An 18,804-nucleotide genomic window follows, 5' to 3' on the forward strand; every position below is an offset into this window, starting at 1 on the left:
ATAGGGCTCTAATACCTAGTTGAGATTTTAGACATAGGGCCTCCATTCCCTAGTCGCCTTTTGCCAACATAGGGCTCCAATCCCTAGTTGAGATTTTAGACATAGGGCCTCCATTCCCTGGTCACATTTTGCCAACATAGGGCTACAATCCCTAGTTGATATTTTTAGATATAGGGCCTCCATTCGGTCGCCTTTTGCCAACATAGGGATCCAATCCCTATTTGAGATAGGGCCTCCATTCCCTAGTCTCCTTTTGCCAACATAGGGCTCCAATCCCTAGTTGAGATTTTTGACATAGGGCTCCAATCCCTAGTTGAGATTTTTAGACATAGGGCCTTCATTCCCTAGTCGCCTCTTGCCAACATAGGGCTCCAATCCCTAATTGAGATTTTAGACATAGGGCCTCCGTTTCCTAGTCGCCTTTTGCCAACATAGGGTCTCCAACCCTTAGTTGAGATTTTTTTTACATAGGGTCTCCATCCCCTAGTAGCCTTTTGCCAACATAGGGTCTCCAACTCCTAGTTGAGATTTTTAGACATAGGGTCTCCACTCCCTAGTCGCATTTTCCAACATAGGGTATCCAATCCCTATTTGAGGTTAGTTTAGATATAGGGCTCCACTTCCTAATATATTTCTCCAAGAGATACATGATCCTTATTTTATTGCTACCAGTAGAGAGATAGTGTAGGGTTTTTGTTACAATAACTCACGAAATTTTCCTAGTGAAAACTGGGGCAGAAAAATTTCGTTCGTTTGTTTGTTTTGGTGTCTGAGCAGGTTTGACCTCGAGGTATAGGGTTCGAGACGACCAAAAGAATGAGTCTCAATCCAAAATAAAGAAAAGAAGAAAAAAGAGCAAAAAGAAATGAACTCAAAGTGCTGAAGTGGAGAAGGATGCAGACTACTCAAGATATGATTGAAGTCACAGGCTTCATGTGTTCCACCTTGATCCAAAGTTGAAGAATGAACCATCGGTTACAGCTGACGAGCATCAAGATTCAGATAGGAGTCTGCAGCAAGAACCAACGAAGACTCAAGATCAAGCTTCAAGAGATTTATAGATAGGAATCTTGTAACTCGTAGTTGACAGGCTTAGCTAGTTTAGTTTTTTATTTTTTATTTTGATGTAATAAGGAGCTCAGCAAGCAGAAACAACGGCAACAACAGTGAAATCACTGCTTCCCAGTAGTCCCAGCTACCAAAGTTTTCCAGATCTACACTGACCTGATTCCTTTATAGCCAAGGATATGTAGGCAACCTCGGAAGCAAGGTTCGGTCACCCTTTTAAAAAATGCTTTCATTGGAGTGAAATGTGAGGAAAAATAATTAGCCATGGCATTCACTTTTCTTTGCACGAAAACTCTTCATGTTTTCGAACAAAGAGGGCAGCTATAAACACCTAATTTTTGTGCTATTTTAACACCTCCTAAATTTATTAGTGTTTTTATTATTTAATAGTTTTTTTTTAATTTTGTGTGTTTAATTGCGTATTTCCGATCATAAAAATACCAAAAATAGTTCTTTATTTATGTGTGCATTTTAAAAATTAACTAACTCTTCAATAGGTCAATTAATCTAGTTAATTGATCATTTGAATAAGTTATTTAATTATTTTATTTGTTTGTATAAAATTTAGTTTAGTAAGTTTGAATAAGGAAGAAATTGGGCTAAATTTGAAAGATAAAATGGCCAAGAGTGCAAGATAAGGGGCTGCCATTGAAAGGGTCCGAAACGACGTAGTTTTGCCTCAAAACTACGTCGTTTCATTAAGTGAATCAAGATTAAATCTCATCCATTCATCCCTCTCCCATCCAATGGTCCACAATCAATCTTCCAACTAGGTATTTAAGACTTAGAAATGTTGAGATTTTGCTCCCATTTCTCCCATAATTTTTTTCTCCTCCCTCTCTCTCTACTCTCTCTCTTCACTCTCTCTTTCTCCATAACCGCCGCCCCTCCACCGCCGCCGGAAATCGCCCACCGGCGGCGGACCACCTCCAAACCATCTCAAAATTTCACCATGTAATCTCCAACACCTCCTCTTTCCATATCTCCAAACCATATCCTTCAAAAACCCTTCAAACTCCTTGAATCTTAGATCTAAGAAATTTTTCCGTCATTTTTTTTGCCCAAATTCTTGATGTTTCGGCCACTACCACACCACAATACCTACATCAATGGATAGAGCTCCTCAAGACCTACCTATTGATGTCAATTCTACCCCAAAATCCAGCTACCAAAATCTGGCCAAATTCCGGCGACCTCCCCGAACACTCTCTTTTGGTATACCACTATTTTTCGGCCACTTGAGTTGTAAAATGGTAAAAATCCTATTCTTTTTCATGGTTTTTTTATTTTATTTTTATTTTTTAGATTTTATTTTTGTCTATTATTAATTATTTTAGCATTAGTTTTTGAAGTTTGAAATGTTAAATTTTCTATTGTTGTACTTGTTGAAGTAGTAAAATAGTTTTGTATTGATAAAAGTGAGGTAGTGAAGAATACTTGACAGAATAGGGTACTTGTTTGTTTGTTTATTTACTACTTCAAGACTCTTTGAGTACAACACTCAAAAGTCAAATTGTCTGGTAAGAAAATATAGACTTTTGGACAGTTTTTGAACAAAAGTCTATCTTTGAATAGTGAAGAACAGATTTTATTTGAAATACTTGACAAGATTTGAACTAAAAAAGTCTTACTTTTGAATTTAAGAGCAGATTTTATCTGTCAAAAAGATTGATTTTTAATCTTGAAATAGCTGGTTGTTTCTCATATATAAAAAAGAAGAAGGAGGACACTCCATCTGACTTAGATCTCTCTACACACAAAAAGAGGAAAAATCAGTAGCTATAATATCCCTTAGCAGCTGAAAATTATGAGCTTTTTTTTGTTTTCTTGGGTTTGAATCTGCCGATTGTCGCTGTCTTTTGCTGCTGTTGCTGCCCATTTAGTTATTTTGTTGTTGATTTTGGAAAGAGTTGACTCTGCTATATTTGTTCTTCTTTCTGTTGTCCAGGTAATTTTCGGACCATGTGAACTCATAAAATCGAGTTGGAATGAAAGATAATGACGCTGAGAAATATTAGTAGCTTCATCCTTCTATTGTAATTCATTTTTATATGCTGTTGAATATTTGATAATGTTATAACGATATGTTAGTTAATTAAATTGTGTTAAGCATCTTTAATTATTTTTATTTTTATTTTTGCAAAACATTAGATATAATTCCACTGGGCATTTGGTTGTCTGAAAGGAGCATATATATATATATATATATATATATAAATTTGAACCCTTGTAGCTATGTTTGTCCCTTTGTTGTCACCAAGTTAAGTTATTATTATTATTATTATTATTATTATATTTTAGAGTCCTAATAATTTTTTTTATCTCTTAAAAAATACTTATTTAGTAAAGTAGTTAAGTTGTAGATTAGAAAGACAATCTGTAAACTTATTTTTGTAAATAGTTGGCTACGGATTGCAAATAGCAAGATAGGGCCAAATCTGTAACATAACTTTAAATTGTCATATCTGCAGATTTAAAGTCCAAAAGCATATGGGCTTTTGGATTTTGTCTTGGACATGATCCCATTTGACTCCATCAACCCAATAGTGGGCTGCCTCATTCAATGTCGAAACAAGCACACATCTTACTAGTTTTAAGTAATGTCAATTAAAAATTTTCTATCATTAGTCTCATCTTTTAAATTAGTACTCATAACTTAATTTTCTCTCATTAGTTAAGTTGTAGATTATTATTCAAATCTTTTCTTTAATTTTTTTTAAATAAATAAAAGCGGACATAAGAAAAGCATAAAAATCAAATAAATCACAGTTTATCCAAGTTTAATTCAAGCCAAATTTAGTCAATAAAGCGACCGTGCTAGAATCACGGGACTCGAGGAATGCCTTACACCTTCTCCCTGGTCAACAGAATTCCTTACCCGGACTTTATTTTCGCAGACCAATAATAATAGAGTCAAACCTTCCTTTGAATAGGGATTCAAATAAAAGGTGACTTGGAACACTAGCAAAAATCAATTCCAAGTGGCGACTCTGTAAATAAAATAATCCTTATTTCAAATTTGTCACTTTAATTGGAAAAGCTCTTTAACCCACAATCCATAACATTTTACACTTATCTCTTAGAGGGGTAAAAAGGGGTGTGACAATAGTTTGAACAATTCCATAGCCTACCAATGATAAGATCCCTAGTTAACCTTTTGAGCCATAGACCTTTTTCTTTCAAGAACCATGTTACAAACCATATACCCATTCTAAAAGATACCCTCTCTTTGCACCCAATCTTTCATTTAGTACATGGCAAAAATATAAGTTTGGGGGGAGAGACGAGGATTGCAACAAAGTGGTAAAAGAGGCACAAAAATAAAGAAAAGGAAAGGCAATGAAAAAGAAAGAAAAGCAAAAAGACAAAAATAATGTTCAATGTAAAAAAAGAATAAAAAGGGATTCAAGAAAAGCAAAGAATGAAAGGTGTGGAAAGTTGAAAAAGGAGAAAAGGTTTGAAATGCCTAAGAAAGAGTGACAGTGTATCTCTCTAACCCCTTAGAAAGAAGTGAAATGACTCAAAGAGTCAAGTGAATATATGCCAAATGAATCAAAAGAAGTGCTTAAGGGAAGATATAACCTACTTAGACCAAAACATTTCCTACCCTGAACCAAAAACCTTTCACCATGTCTCCACAAAAGTCCTATTTGATCTTTAGTTGAATGAAGCTTACATTAGTGGATACTCACATAAGGGGCAAGCATATGGTACTTAGAGCCGGACTTGTGACTTTTTCTTGAGAGAGATGAGTGAATTTCCATTAACCTCGTTTTGTGTGCCACTATTCTAAAGGTGAGGTTTGCTTAGGGAGAGTTAAGGACGTGTGAGTTTGGGTTCCACAATGACCAAAGTAATTGAAAGAGTTCTTTGATGTGTTGAGTCAACTCTTGATGCTCTTGTGTCGCACTTAATCCATGGTGTTTCAAAGGGTAAATGTTGTTAATTATTCATTTGTATTGGGGGAAATTGTTAGTCCCAATTGATGCTAGTTGAGGTTGCTTTAGGACAGCTGAAAATTTCTTGGATTTTCCCTTAAGGGGTGGGTCTTATTTTGTTTGCTTGCGGACAAGCAAAAGCTTAAGTTTGGGGGAGTTGATAACTAGGGATTTTGACGCATTTTATACTCCTTCTTGCTCATGCTTTGATTAGAAACTCATACAAAATAGTCCCAAAAGGCTCATAAGTTGTGCTTGATTGCAGGTTTGATCAACAAAGGGACAAGATGTCAAAGATCAGCTCAAAAGGAGTGAAACTTGCACAAGTACCAAAGACAAGACAAGCTCAGGCAAAATAGGTCCAGTGCGGCCGCACACCACTTTGTGTGGTTTGCACTAGGAGGTTCAGAGAGCGGGTATTCAGGCTAAAAGGCAATGTGGCCACACTAGATTTAGTGCAGTCCACACTGGAGTCCATGCGGCCGCACTACCATTCTGTGCGGTCCGCAGAGCCAAGATTCAGAGAAGTTGCAGTTTGGAGCTTTCAAGCCAATGCGGTCCGCATTTTATTTTGTATGGACCGCACTAGAAGTCACCGCGGCCGCAGTCCATGCTGTGCGGTCCGCGGAGCCTGAGTTCAGAGAGCTGGATTTTGGAGCCAAGAGTCCTAGTGCGGCCGCAGTCTATTCTGTGCGGTCCGCACTAACCCCATAGGGGCATTTTTGTCCAAATTTTTCAGCTTAGTTTAAATAGATCATTTTTCCATTTTTAGGTTATCAGATATTGTAATAGCATTGCTGCGCTCGTGGGTCGACTTTTCTTAGTCATTTTGGGCAACTTTAACTACATTTCATCATTGAATCTTTGTATTTAGCTTAGCAATTAATTAATATGTATTTATCTTCATCTATTTCTTGTTTTTCTTCTTTGAATATGAGTAGCTAGACCCCATAGCTAGGGTTGTGGCTCAACCCTAGTGTGGATAATTGATGGATCTTGTATTTTAGGGCTAAACAATGAGTGTTTGATATTTGGGTCAATTTCATGGTTAATTGCTGAATTAGTGGTTGCAAACACTAGTTTGTGTTTAGTTGACTTGGGCTCTTTTTAAGAAAGAGAGCCTAAGTCTCCGAAATTGATCCAACAAGGAATTGGGGCGTACTCAAGAAATTGATATCCCCAATTAAAGGGTTAAACCTCGAGAGAGTAATACCCGACTTGAACCCTAATTGCTTGTGCAAATTTGCATACCTAGTTGGTCTTGAGAAAGTCAATTGGGCAAAATCACTTGAACCACCGAGACGTGTAGAGTGGGAAAAGTAGTGCAACAGTTATATCATACTCCCCAATCATGTCAATTGTGCCTTATACTCAAGTACCCGTCAGTTGACCACCTAAGCGGATGTCACTACCCTAGTGCCCTTTAAACTATTTAAACAACCCGTAGCATTTAACTCTTAGCTTAATTTACAATTTGTAGTTTGTTAAAAGTAGAATTATAAAGAAAACCGTAAAAATAATGAGAAGTGTAATTTGGAACTCTACACAATCCTAAGCTAAATAGATACACCACTCCAATTCTAGCTCTCTGTGAAAATCGATCCCGACCTAAAATCGGGTAAAAGCTGCTCAGACCCTCTCTCGCTACATAATTAGTAGTGCGGAGTAGGCCGTGATCACCTATCCGTTTGAGGATGAAATGGTGTGCTCAACTCAACCCGTGTGCCCAACTCACGCTGAAATGCTCTCCAGAAATGTGAGGTAAACTACGTACCTCGGTCCGAAATGATAGACACGGGCACACCATGAAGACGAATAATCTCCCGGATATAGATCTCAGCTAACTTCTCAGAAGAATAGGAGACTGCCACAGGAATGAAATGTGCTACTTGATCAGCCTATTAACAATAACCCACCCTGCATCAAACTTCCTCTGAGTCTGTGGGAGTCCAACAACGAAGTCCATAGTGATACGCTCCCACTTCCACTCAGGAATCTCAATCTTCTGGAACAAACCACCAGGTCTTTGATGCTCGTACTTTACTTGCTGACAATTCAAACACCGAGTCACAAATGCAACAATGTCCTTCTTCATCCTCCTCCAATAATAATGCTGCCACAAATCCTGATATATCTTAGCGGTGCCCGGATGAATAGAGTACCGAGAACTATGGGCCTCCTCTAGAATTAACTCTCGAAGCACATCCACATTAGGCACACAAATACGACCCTATATCCTCAAAACTCCATCATCTCCAACTGTAACCTGCTTGGCACCTCCGTGAAACACCGTGTCTCTAAGGACAAGCAAATGAGGATCATCATACTGCCAATCTCGGATACGCTCAAATAATGAAGAACGAGCGACTGTGCAAGCTAACACACGGCTGGGCTCTGAAACATCCAACCTCACGAACTGATTGGCCAAAGCCTGAACATCCAAAACAAGCGGTCTCTCACTGACTGGAATATACGCAAGATGCCCATACTGGATGACTTTCTACTCAAAGCATCGGCCACCACATTGGCCTTTCCCGGATGATACAAGATGGTAATATCATAGTCTTTCAACAGCTCCAACTACCTCATCTGCCTCAAATTTAGCTCCTTCTGATTGAACAAGTATTGCAAACTCTTGTGATCTATGAACACCTCACATGACACGCCATACAAATAATGCCTCCAAATCTTCAACGCGTGAACAATGACTGCTAACTCCAAATCATGAATTGGATAATTCTTCTCATGATTCTTCAACTGTCGTGAAGCATATGCAATAACCTTTCCATTCTGCATCAACACCGCACCAAGTCTAATACGCGATGCATCATAATACACTGTATATGGCCCATAACCTGTGGGAAAAACCAACACCGGTGCCATAGTCAAATCTGTCTTAAGCTTCTGGAAGTTGGTTTCACACTCGTCCGACCACCTGAACCACGCACCCTTCTAGGTCAACTTGGTCATCGGGGCTGCAATAGATGAAAACCCCTCCACAAACCGACGGTAATAGCCTGCCAAACCCAAGAAGCTTTGGATATCTATAGCTAATACGAGTCTAGGCCAGTCCTTGACTGCCTCTATCTTCTTCGGATCTACTACCTGAATACCCTCTGCTGATACAATATGACCCAAGAATGCAACCGACCTCAACCAAAAATCACACTTTGAAAACTTAGCATATAACTGACTATCTCTCAGAGTCTGAAGAACAACTCGAAAATGTTGCTCATGCTCCTCCCAGCTGCGGGAGTAAACCAAAATATCATCAATTAATACAATCACGGAGGAATCCAAATAAGGCTTGAACACTCGGTTCATCAAGTCCATGAAAGCTGCTGGGGCATTTGTCAACCCGAATGACATGACTAAGAACTCATAATGCCCGTACCAAGTGCGAAAAGTTGTCTTAGGGACATCGGATGCCCTAATCCTCAACTGATGGTAGCCAAATCTCAAATCAATCTTAGAAAACACGTGGGCACCCTGAAGCTGATCAAACAAATCATCAATCCTCGGCAATGGATACTTGTTCTTAATGGTGACTTTGTCAACTGTCGGTAATCTATACACATCCTCATCGACCCATACTTCTTTTTAACAAACAACACCAGCGCACCCAAGGCGAGATACTCGATCTAATAAAGCCTTTATCCAACAAGTCTTGCAACTATTCTTTCAATTCTTTCAACTCTGGCGGGGCCATTTGATATGGTAGAATAGAAATGGGCTGAGTGCCCAGAGCCAAATCAATGTAAAAGTCAATATCCCTGTCGGGTGGCATCCCCGGCAGGTCTGAAGGAAATACCTATGGAAACTCACGAACAACGGGCATAGAATCCATAGAAGGAACCTCAGCACTAGAATCACGAACATACGTCAAATAAGCCAAACATCCCTTATCAACCATACGCCGAGCCTTTATATATGAGATAACCCTGTTGGTACAATGACCAGGAGTCCCTCTCCATTCCAAACGAGGAAACCCCGATAATGCTAAGGTCACAGTCTTAGCATGACAGTCCAAGATAGTGTGGTAAGGTGATAACCAATCCATCCCCAATATGACGTCAAAATCAACCATGTCGAGAAGTAGGAGATCTACCAGGGTCTCAAGACCCCCAATAACAACCATGCAAGCACGATAAACACGGTCTACCATAATAGAATCACCCACTGCCGTCGACACATATACAGGAGCACTCAAAGAATTATGAGGCACAACCAGATAAGGGGAAAAATAAGATGATACATAAGAATATGTGGACCCTGGATCAAATAGAACTGAGGCATCTCTACTGCACACTGAAACCGTACCTGTGATAACTACATCGGAGGCCTCAGCCTCAGGTCTTCCTGGAATAGCATAACATCGGGGCTGGGCCCCACTACTCTGAACTGCATCCCTAGGACGGCCCCTATTGGCTGGCCTCCATCTCTAGCTCCCTGACCTCCACCTCTAGCGGCCTGGCCTCCACCTCTACCCCTACTTCTAGCTGGCTGAGCGGGCGGTGGAACACCAGGTGCTGGAACCATAGCACGAGAACCCTGGTGCTAAGAACTGCCTGAGGATCGAGGGCAAAACCTAGCAATGTGCCTCGTATCACCACAAGTATAGCAAGACTTGGGTTGTGAGACTGCTGACCCTGAAACTGACCTTGACGACTTGGATAACCACCCTGAAAACTCTGGAGCGGAGGTGCACTGATAGGAGCTGGCGGTGCACTGTAGGGAAACTGATCAGAATACTGCATATGAGAACCACGGCCACCCGGAGCACCGTGAGAAGCCTGAATTGCTGACTGAAAGGGCCTAGGAGGATGGCATCTACCAAAAGAATCCCTGCCTCCAGACGAGGCACCATTTAATCTGCCTGAATGACGAGGCCTCTTATCGGACCCCTGACCGCTCCCCTGAGCCAAAACCATCTCAACTCTCCTGGCCACATTGGCTACATCCTGAAAAGAAATCTCGCTACCTGTCTCTTTTGCCATCTGCAGTCTAATAGGCTGAGCGAGCCCCTCAATAAACCTCTCTCTCTTTCTCTCTCTCTCTCTCACTCACTCTCTCAGTGGGGAGTATCAGAAGAGCATGACGAACCAAATCAATAAAGCTCGTCTTATACTGGGTGACAGTCATAGAACCCTGCTGGAGATACTCGAACAACCTGCGGTACTCCTCCCTCTGGGTGACGGGAAGAAACTTCTCAAGAAATAGCTACGAGAACTGGTCCCAAGTGAGAGCTGGTGATCCAACTAGTCTGGCCAAAAGATAATCTTTCCACCATTTCTTGGCGGAACCTGATAGACGGAAAGCAGCAAAGTCGACCCCATTGGTCTTCACTATCCCCATGTTCCGAAGAACCTCATGATAATTGTCTAAGTAATCCTGGGGATCCTCTGAAGATGTACCACCATAAGTAGTAGTGAATAGCTTGGTGAACCTGTCCAACCTCCACAAAGCATCGGCAGACATAACTGCTCCCTCTGGCTGAGCTGCTGGAGTTTGAAACTGGGGAGCCATCTGCTCCGGAGTGTGGGTAGTGGGAGTCTGTACTTCTCCCCCATCCTGAGATATGGCTGGTGCTACAGGGAGCAAGCCTGCCTAAGTGACACTCTCCATAAGGCCCACTAGACGGACCAGAGCATTATGAAGTACTAGGGTAACAATAAACCCCTCTGGGACCTGAGCTGGGCCCACCGGAACTGTCTGGGCCGGAACCTCATCATCAAACTCAACTTGAGGCTCCGCCACTGGTATTGTTGCTCTGTGTTGAGCTCTGCCCCTGCCTCAGCCCCAGCACGGCCTCGGCCTCGCCCTCTGTCCCTTGCAGGTGCTGCTGCTAGGGGCTCGGGCTGCTGATCGGTGGATGTAGAAGCACGTGTTCTCGCCATCTGCGAAAGAACAGAGTATAAGTTCAATTAGCATTGAGAAACTAATTCGCACGACAAAGAAGAATAGAAGTGAAAATGTTCCTAAATTTGTAGCCTCTGTGGGATAAGCACAGACGTCTCTGTACCGATCCCTCAGACTCTACCAAGCTTGTCCGTGAATTGTGAGACCTAAGCAACCTAGGGCTCTGATACCAACTTGTCACGACCCAGACTTTCCTACCCTCGGGAGTCGTGATGACGCCTACTAGTGAAAGCTAGGCAAGCCACTGATCTTACTCTTTTCGTTTTTAATCCATTAACAATTATAATTTAACATTTATAAACAGCAGAAATTAATAGAGTGGAAGAATGAAAATTTAACAATTTACCTAATATCAATGCGAATCCATAACATATACTACCCAGAACTGGTGTCACAGTCTCACGGACTGTCTAAGAAAACTACAAATAAAGTCTGAACAAGAAAGTACATGTCTGTCTCTGAAAAAGTAAAGAACAGATGAAAAGAAAATAGGGAGGGGACGCCAAGGCCTGCGGACGCCTGCAGGACTACCTCGGGTCTCCTGATGGATTGAAGACAGCAACCCCAAGCTAAGGTCCGTATGCTTCAGTACCTGAATCTGCACAAAATAGCGCAGAGTATAGTATCAGCACAACCGACCCCATGTGCTGGTAAGTGTCGAGCCTAACCCCGGCAAAATAGTGACGAGGCTAGGACAGAACAACCAATAACCTGCAGCTAAACAGTATCTAACAGGATAACAGTAATAAGAGTAATTCGGAAGTAATGAGGAAAGGGTAACATGCTATGGGAAAAAATGCCAACATAATGAATCACAGTAATAGTGGAATAAGACAATTAAGGTACTTAAACCAAAACATCAAAAAATCAAAATAAACAGGCAATAAGTGCACGTCATCACCCTTCGTGCTTTTACTCTCATTCTTCATCAATGCAAATGCGATACGATGGGTGTTCGCAAATGCGAGCCAGGCTTCGCAGTTGCGAAGCCTGCAGACCTGCAATATACCAGCAGTTTTCCTAAGCCAAATTTCAGTCCGTGGCCTATCCAAAACTCACCCGAGCCCTCGGAACTCAAAACAAAATATGCACACTAACCTAAAAACATCCTACGGACTTGCTCGTGCAATCAAATCTTCAAAATAACATCAATAACTATGAATTAAACCACAAATTCATGAAATCACTCAAGAAAACCAAAATTTCCAATTTCTCAACTTTAAGTCCGTTTTATACCAAACCAATTCTGATCTTTACCAAATTTTACAGATTCAACCTAATTATTATTTCAAACTTGTACCGGGGTCCGGAACCAAAATACGGACCTGATACCATCAATTTCAAACATCTTTTCATTTCCAAAAACTCTTATACTTTCCATAAAAATAATTTTCTTTAAAAATTTATTTCTCGGGTTCAAAACCTCGAAATTCGATTCCGGGCATATGCCCAAGTCCCAAATTTTATTCGAACCCCACGAGACCGTCAGATTACGTGTTTGGGTCCGTTTACCAAGAATGTTGACCAAAGTTAACTTTATTCAATTTTAAAAGCCACTTTTCTTATTTTACTTAGCTTTCATATAAAAACTTTTCGGAATCGCGTCCGGACTGTGCACGCAAATCGAGGTGAGACAAAAAGAGGTCTTTAAGACCTTGGAAGACAGAATCAACTTGTAAAAAGGGTCATCACATCTTGAGCCGAGGTTCTATCGAAAATAGCCTCTCAAGAATCTGTCGAAAACAACGTCTCTATCCTCCTCAGACCCCACTCGTGAAATTTCACTTGATCGTCATTAGACCCCACTCGTGAAATTTCACTTGATCATCATTGTACATAATTTGGGGAAAATCAAAACATAGCCTTGATAATTCAGGCCATTGCCAAAAATGTTCATCACAAAAACTAATTGTACGTATGCATTTATTATATAACATTATTTTAGTTTTGAGCATCCTAAATTTAGAATTTGCTATCGTTTTGCTAATAATAATATTCCAAATACTTTCCACAGCTTTCAATTCAACCAGCCACTTAATAATTAGAGTTCTAAAACAGCAAGCCTCACCCAATTAGATTTTCTAAAGCAAAGCGAGAATATATTTTCTTAGATTTAGTGCAATTAGTAACAATTTTTTTAAACGGCGGACCACGAAGCATGTAAATGTTTATATTATATTAATCTATTACTACTAGTAGACAATGAAATGAAAGCCGACAACCACCAAACGATATGGTGTAGTGGATGAGACTGTTCTTTTCTTAACCAGGGTTCTTGAGTTCGAGAATTGGTTATGGAAAAATACTTGGTAGAAAGTACTTCCCCAAATGGGATCCTATACGGTATGAATCCGAATATAATCAGACACTAATCCAAATACCAAGAATAGAAAAACCAAGTGCCATTTATTAGGTCAAAAGAATTACACACTACCGGAGGATGCACCAAAATTCGGTGTACCTCACCGTTATCAGCCGCTCAAATAACGGAAAAAGGAAGGAAACAAAAAAAGCATCGCTTATTTTTTACTATTATTACACATCATCTGTTTGAACTCCTCAAAGCTAACGTTACCGTCACCGTCAGCATCAACGGATGTGATCATTCTAGTACAATCCTGAATGGTACAATTCTGGCCCAAACGGTTGAGGATCTGGTGGAGCTCCGCAGCAGAAATCAAGCCGTTATGGTCCTGATCGTAAAGGTCAAACGCTTCCTTCAGTTCCTTAGCACCGCCGTCGACGGAATCATCACTTTTGCAAAAATCAGCGAACTCCTGTAGGTTGATGCAGCCGTCTCTGTCGGTATCAATTTCAGCCATCATACGTTCAACCTCGTCCGGCGAAGTGTCGGATCCTAAGGCTTTTAATACGCCGGAAAGCTCGTCGCCGGAGATCATACCGTCGCCGTTAGCGTCGAAGCGCGCGAATACTTTTTTGACTTCCTCCATGTCTTGAAGGTAAACGGAGGGCTTGGTAGCCATTGTTGTTTTCGTTTGTGTGTGAGAGAAGGAATTAAGAAAATTGAGAAAAGGCGTTCTATGTGAATGGAGACGTTATAGGATTAATGGAGGGAGATATATAATGGGGTTATATATATAGGGGGAGAGAGAACGAGAGGTGCAGAGTTTAAGAGATAAAGAGGTGTTTGCTCGCGGCCAGTTGAAATGAACGGATTTGATATATTTTCCCATAAAGTGGTCCAGCAAAAAGAAAAAAAAATGGGAAATATTTATTTATTTAATATATGACCAATTGAAAGAACGGATTTGATATATTTTCCCATAAAGTGGTCAGCATATTCACTTTTGCAAAAAGGGGAACTTTTGGTAACAGCATCAAACTTCGTTCAATGCCCAAAAAAAAAAAAAATTGGGTATTGGCTACATAAATTATTAAGTATCCATCCACTTTTAATTAATTTTTTAATATTTCTTTTATGGTCTATAATAGTTGATTTTTTCAAATATCTATAAAAAATTAAATTTTATTTTCATCTAAAATTGTCGTTGAAATAAAGAGCTTATGAGTACTTTTTATATTTTCAATCAACAAATTAAGGTTAAAATAATTAATTTAATTATTAATTAATGCTAAAAATTTGATTCCTTAATATAGGTGAAAATAACCAAAAAAAAATAAAGTGAACCGGAGGGAATAGTATTCACTAGATTCAGTTAAGCTCTTTTTCACCATAAATAATGTGTATTTTAAGTACATTATTTAATGCATAGTACAAGTAGTTAAATAGATAATACTAGTAGTTAAATTAGTTAAATAAATATCAATGTCTTGTTTTTTTTAAAGATTCTACGTCACATTACTAAAGTCTTTATTTTTCTAATTTAATGGGAATTTGGATGCAGCTACTAATAATAAATTGTTTACCTTATATTTTTTGGAGTTTTTTTCCGGACCTTACGTGAAATGAGATATATTTTGTGTTCTGTGCAGCCCTTTAATGAAACGTACGACAACTCATGTATGTCAATAGAATAGTATTTGTATTCGATGAAACTGTCCTCTATTCTACATTGAAATTAAGTGCTTCTTTCAGAAAATCATATTAACAGTTAAACAGTACAAGTGAATATGTGAAATTTAATAAATAGCATTAAAATCTAACAAAATGAGCACCGGATAAATGGAAGAGGAGGAAATACTCTACATTTTTTTCGTCAAGAGGAAATACTCTACATTTTTTTCGTCAAGAGGAAATACTCTGCTTCTCTCTTTTTACTTTTTACTCTTTTCGGCCCACTTTAATTGATATTTTGGCCCTTTTTTGGTCCATAAAAATTACTTTTTTAAAATATTAGGAAGAAATTAACTTTTTCTTTTAAAGTTGCCCTTGAAATAAAGAATCTAAGAGTATTTGTTATATTTTTAATGAATAAATTAAAGTTAATATAGTTAATTAATGTTAAAATATAAATTTTTTAGTATTTTGAAACTAGCTAAAAATCAATTAAAGTAGGGTAGAGACTATTATGAAAATGAAAACGGAAAAGTCCCCAGAGGATGGGGAAGTGGTGGCTATTTGACAAGTGGAAAACTGCATGAGACGCGTGTACCCACTTAGGCGTGTGTAAGACGCGTTGCACCCTTTTTTGGATTAAACATTGACGACAGCGACTATAACTTCCCTTTTGAATTGATGCTCAATTAAGAATTCGGAACCAAAATGTTGTTTTTTTGGACTCAAACTATACAAATAGATGGTAAAAAAAATGATAATTTTACTAACAGTAACGGAACTGTTAATGTATAGCGCCAGGTATTGTGGCGCTATACTGTAAAAGCTGACATGGCCAGGTATAGCGCCACAATACCTGGCGCTATATATACAACATTAATGTATAGCGCCAGGTATAGTGGCGCTATACATAGATTTTTTATACCCCTCCGTCTTCTTCTCCGATTCCATCCATCATTATTTTAAAACCCTTCCCCTCTTCTTGGTCCCACACCGTCATTTTCTTTAAAAATAAAAATAAAAAAATTGGGTCCCCCCGACACATAAAACTCGAAGAAAAAGGGTCCCACATTCGAGTAGAGTTTCGTGCTATTGTTGATTCAATTCCGGAGTCAAAATTTCAATCTTTTTGCTTTGCCAAAATTCTAAATCGAGGTATTTCGATTTATTTTAAGTTGAAACATTTATAATAATGTATATTATTTGATTTGTATGTGTTCTATTTCGGTTTGTGTTTTTTTTCGAAACTAGCATGTTAAATTTATCCGGATTTAATATTAGTGTTTCTAAAAAAATATAAATTAGTAAAATAAATTTGTCTGTTAATATCCTGATTTATATATATGTTTTTTCATTCCGTTTTGTATTTTATTTGCAATTAAATTTATTTGTTTTTTATGTTTAGTTTAGATTATTTTTTAGCGTAGTAAAATCCAAACCTTTTTAGCGTAGTAAAACGTAGACCCTTATAGCGTAGTAAAATTTAGAGCCTTGTAGCGTAGTAATTTGTAGTATTTTAGCTTAGAATTTCTTTTGTTTAAGTATCTTATACTGGTAGTTGAAAATGCAAACTTTGTACAATTAAGTTAATAATTGTATCAACACACATAATTAGTAATTTGTACAATTAAGTTATTAAAAATATGAATTGAAATTATAATATATATATATATATATATATATATATATATATATATATATATATATATATATATATATATATATATATATATATATATATATATATATATAATTTGTACAATTAAGTTATTAAAAAATATGAATTTAAATTATAATAAAAACACATAATTATATATATATATATATATATAATTTGTACAATTAAGTTATTAAAAAATATGAATTTAAATTATAATAAAAACACATAATTATATATATATATATATATATATATATATATATATATATATATATATTGTACAATTAAGTTATTAAAAAATATGAATTTAAATTATAATAAAAACATATATATATATATATATATATATATATATATATATATATATATATATATATATATATATATATATATAATTTGTACAATTAAGTTATTATAAAATATGAATTTAAATTATAATAAAAACACATAATTATATATATATATATATATATATATAATTTGTACAATTAAGTTATTAAAAAATAATAATTTAAATTATAATAAAAATACATAATTATATATATATATATATATATATATAATTTGTACAATTAAGTTATTAAAAATATGAGTTTAAATTATAATAAAAACACATTATATATATATATATATATATATATAATTTGTATAATTAAGTTATTAAAAATCATGCCTTTTCATGAAAAATATATTATTATTATTATTATTATTATTATTATTATTATTATTATTATTATATATATATATATATATAATTTGTACAATTAAGTTATTATAAAATATGAATTTAAATTATAATAAAAACACATTATATATATATATATATATATATATATATATAATTTGTACAATTAAGTTATTAAAAAATATGAATTTAAATTATAATAAAAAACACATAATTATTAATGATAGTTTAATGATAGTTTACAGTTGATGATATGGACGCGACTATACATCCCAGCCCCCGGACGTTGGATCTATTAGCCCTACAGCCCCAGCATAGATCTGAGTATATATGAGACGGACAGTTGCTTACGCAGACTTTCCGGGCTTGGAGAGTGGATCTATTGTGGGAGTTTTTGAGTCCTCTCTGCGTTTTACATCCCCGTGTGGTCCATTACTTGGAGGAGATGGGATTTTATAAGATTATTAGGATTGGTCAGATACAGCTCGACTATGCTTTGATCACGCTCTTGATTGAGCGGTGGCGACCGGAGACACACACTTTCCATTTGCCCATCGGCGAGGCCACCATCACACTCCAGGACGCTGAGATTTTATATGGTCTGTCCGCTGATGGCTTGCCAGTTTTACTGCCTGCGACCATGAGATATTATTCGCGGCAGGCATATTGGGATATGCTGCATATGCTCACGGGTTTCATGCCGGAGGACGAGGCGGTAGCGTCTGGGTCCAATCGTATACAGTTGGTCCCCATTAGAGACCACCTGGTGCAGATCTACCATACTGTCACCGATGAGTCTGCGGAGGTGGATGTACAGCGATATATGAGGCTGTTGTTGCTCATTCTATTTGGGGGGGTCTTGTTCCCGAACACTTCAGGGAACCTAGTGAGCCTCCATTTTCTGCATCATATTGCCCGGTTCGAGGATACATTTTTGTACAGCTGGGGTGGTGGTGTCATCTCATATCTGTACAGGCAGATGTGCCGGGCTTGCATCGGTACACAGAGAAACGTTGGTGGCTTTCTGCCGCTTCTACAGGTGACAACATATTCAAATAATATGTCCATTAGTTACAATTCTACCAAGTTATAGTTAATCTTATACTTTACGTCAACTTTGTATGTTAGATTTGGGTCTGGGAGCGATTTCTGCAGTTTCAACCACCTCTACCACAGCTACCGGCTAATGTAGAAATTCTGCAACTCTCTCTAGCCTGTAGGTGGGTTATGCGTCGTACTCTTGCACGAGAGTATGATGCCCATCATAATCTCCCCTTCTGCATGGATGTGTTGGATTTGCTGGAAGACGCACATGTGAATATCTAACTAAAATTACCTATTATAGATTAACATAGTGATGCGCACTAACGGTTTGTGTTCTTATTTGATAGTTCATCTGAAGGTCGTACACCGATGAGGTGATAGGTACCCTGCCAGTGTATTGCAGGTTTGGCCGACATATTTGGAGGGCTTCTGTCCCGCTCATATGCCTCGATATTGTCGAGCATCATGCCTCTGAGCGGGTATTTCGTCAGTTTGGCCTGCCGCAACCTATACC

At 37.9% G+C, this 18,804-nt stretch overlaps 1 long non-coding RNA gene across 1 annotated transcript; it reads left to right on the top strand.

Annotated features, from left to right (window-relative positions):
• The first annotated feature begins 1,875 nt into the window (after positions 1-1,875).
• Positions 1,876-3,168, top strand: LOC138872142 (uncharacterized). The gene is made up of 2 exons (XR_011400583.1): positions 1,876-2,321; positions 3,017-3,168. It is a non-coding gene; the product is annotated as an uncharacterized lncRNA (long non-coding RNA).
• Positions 3,169-18,804: the final 15,636 nt, after the last annotated feature.

The sequence above is a fragment of the Nicotiana sylvestris genome, chromosome 6, assembly GCF_000393655.2.
Source record: "Nicotiana sylvestris chromosome 6, ASM39365v2, whole genome shotgun sequence".
NCBI classification, from domain to species: Eukaryota; Viridiplantae; Streptophyta; class Magnoliopsida; order Solanales; family Solanaceae; genus Nicotiana; species Nicotiana sylvestris.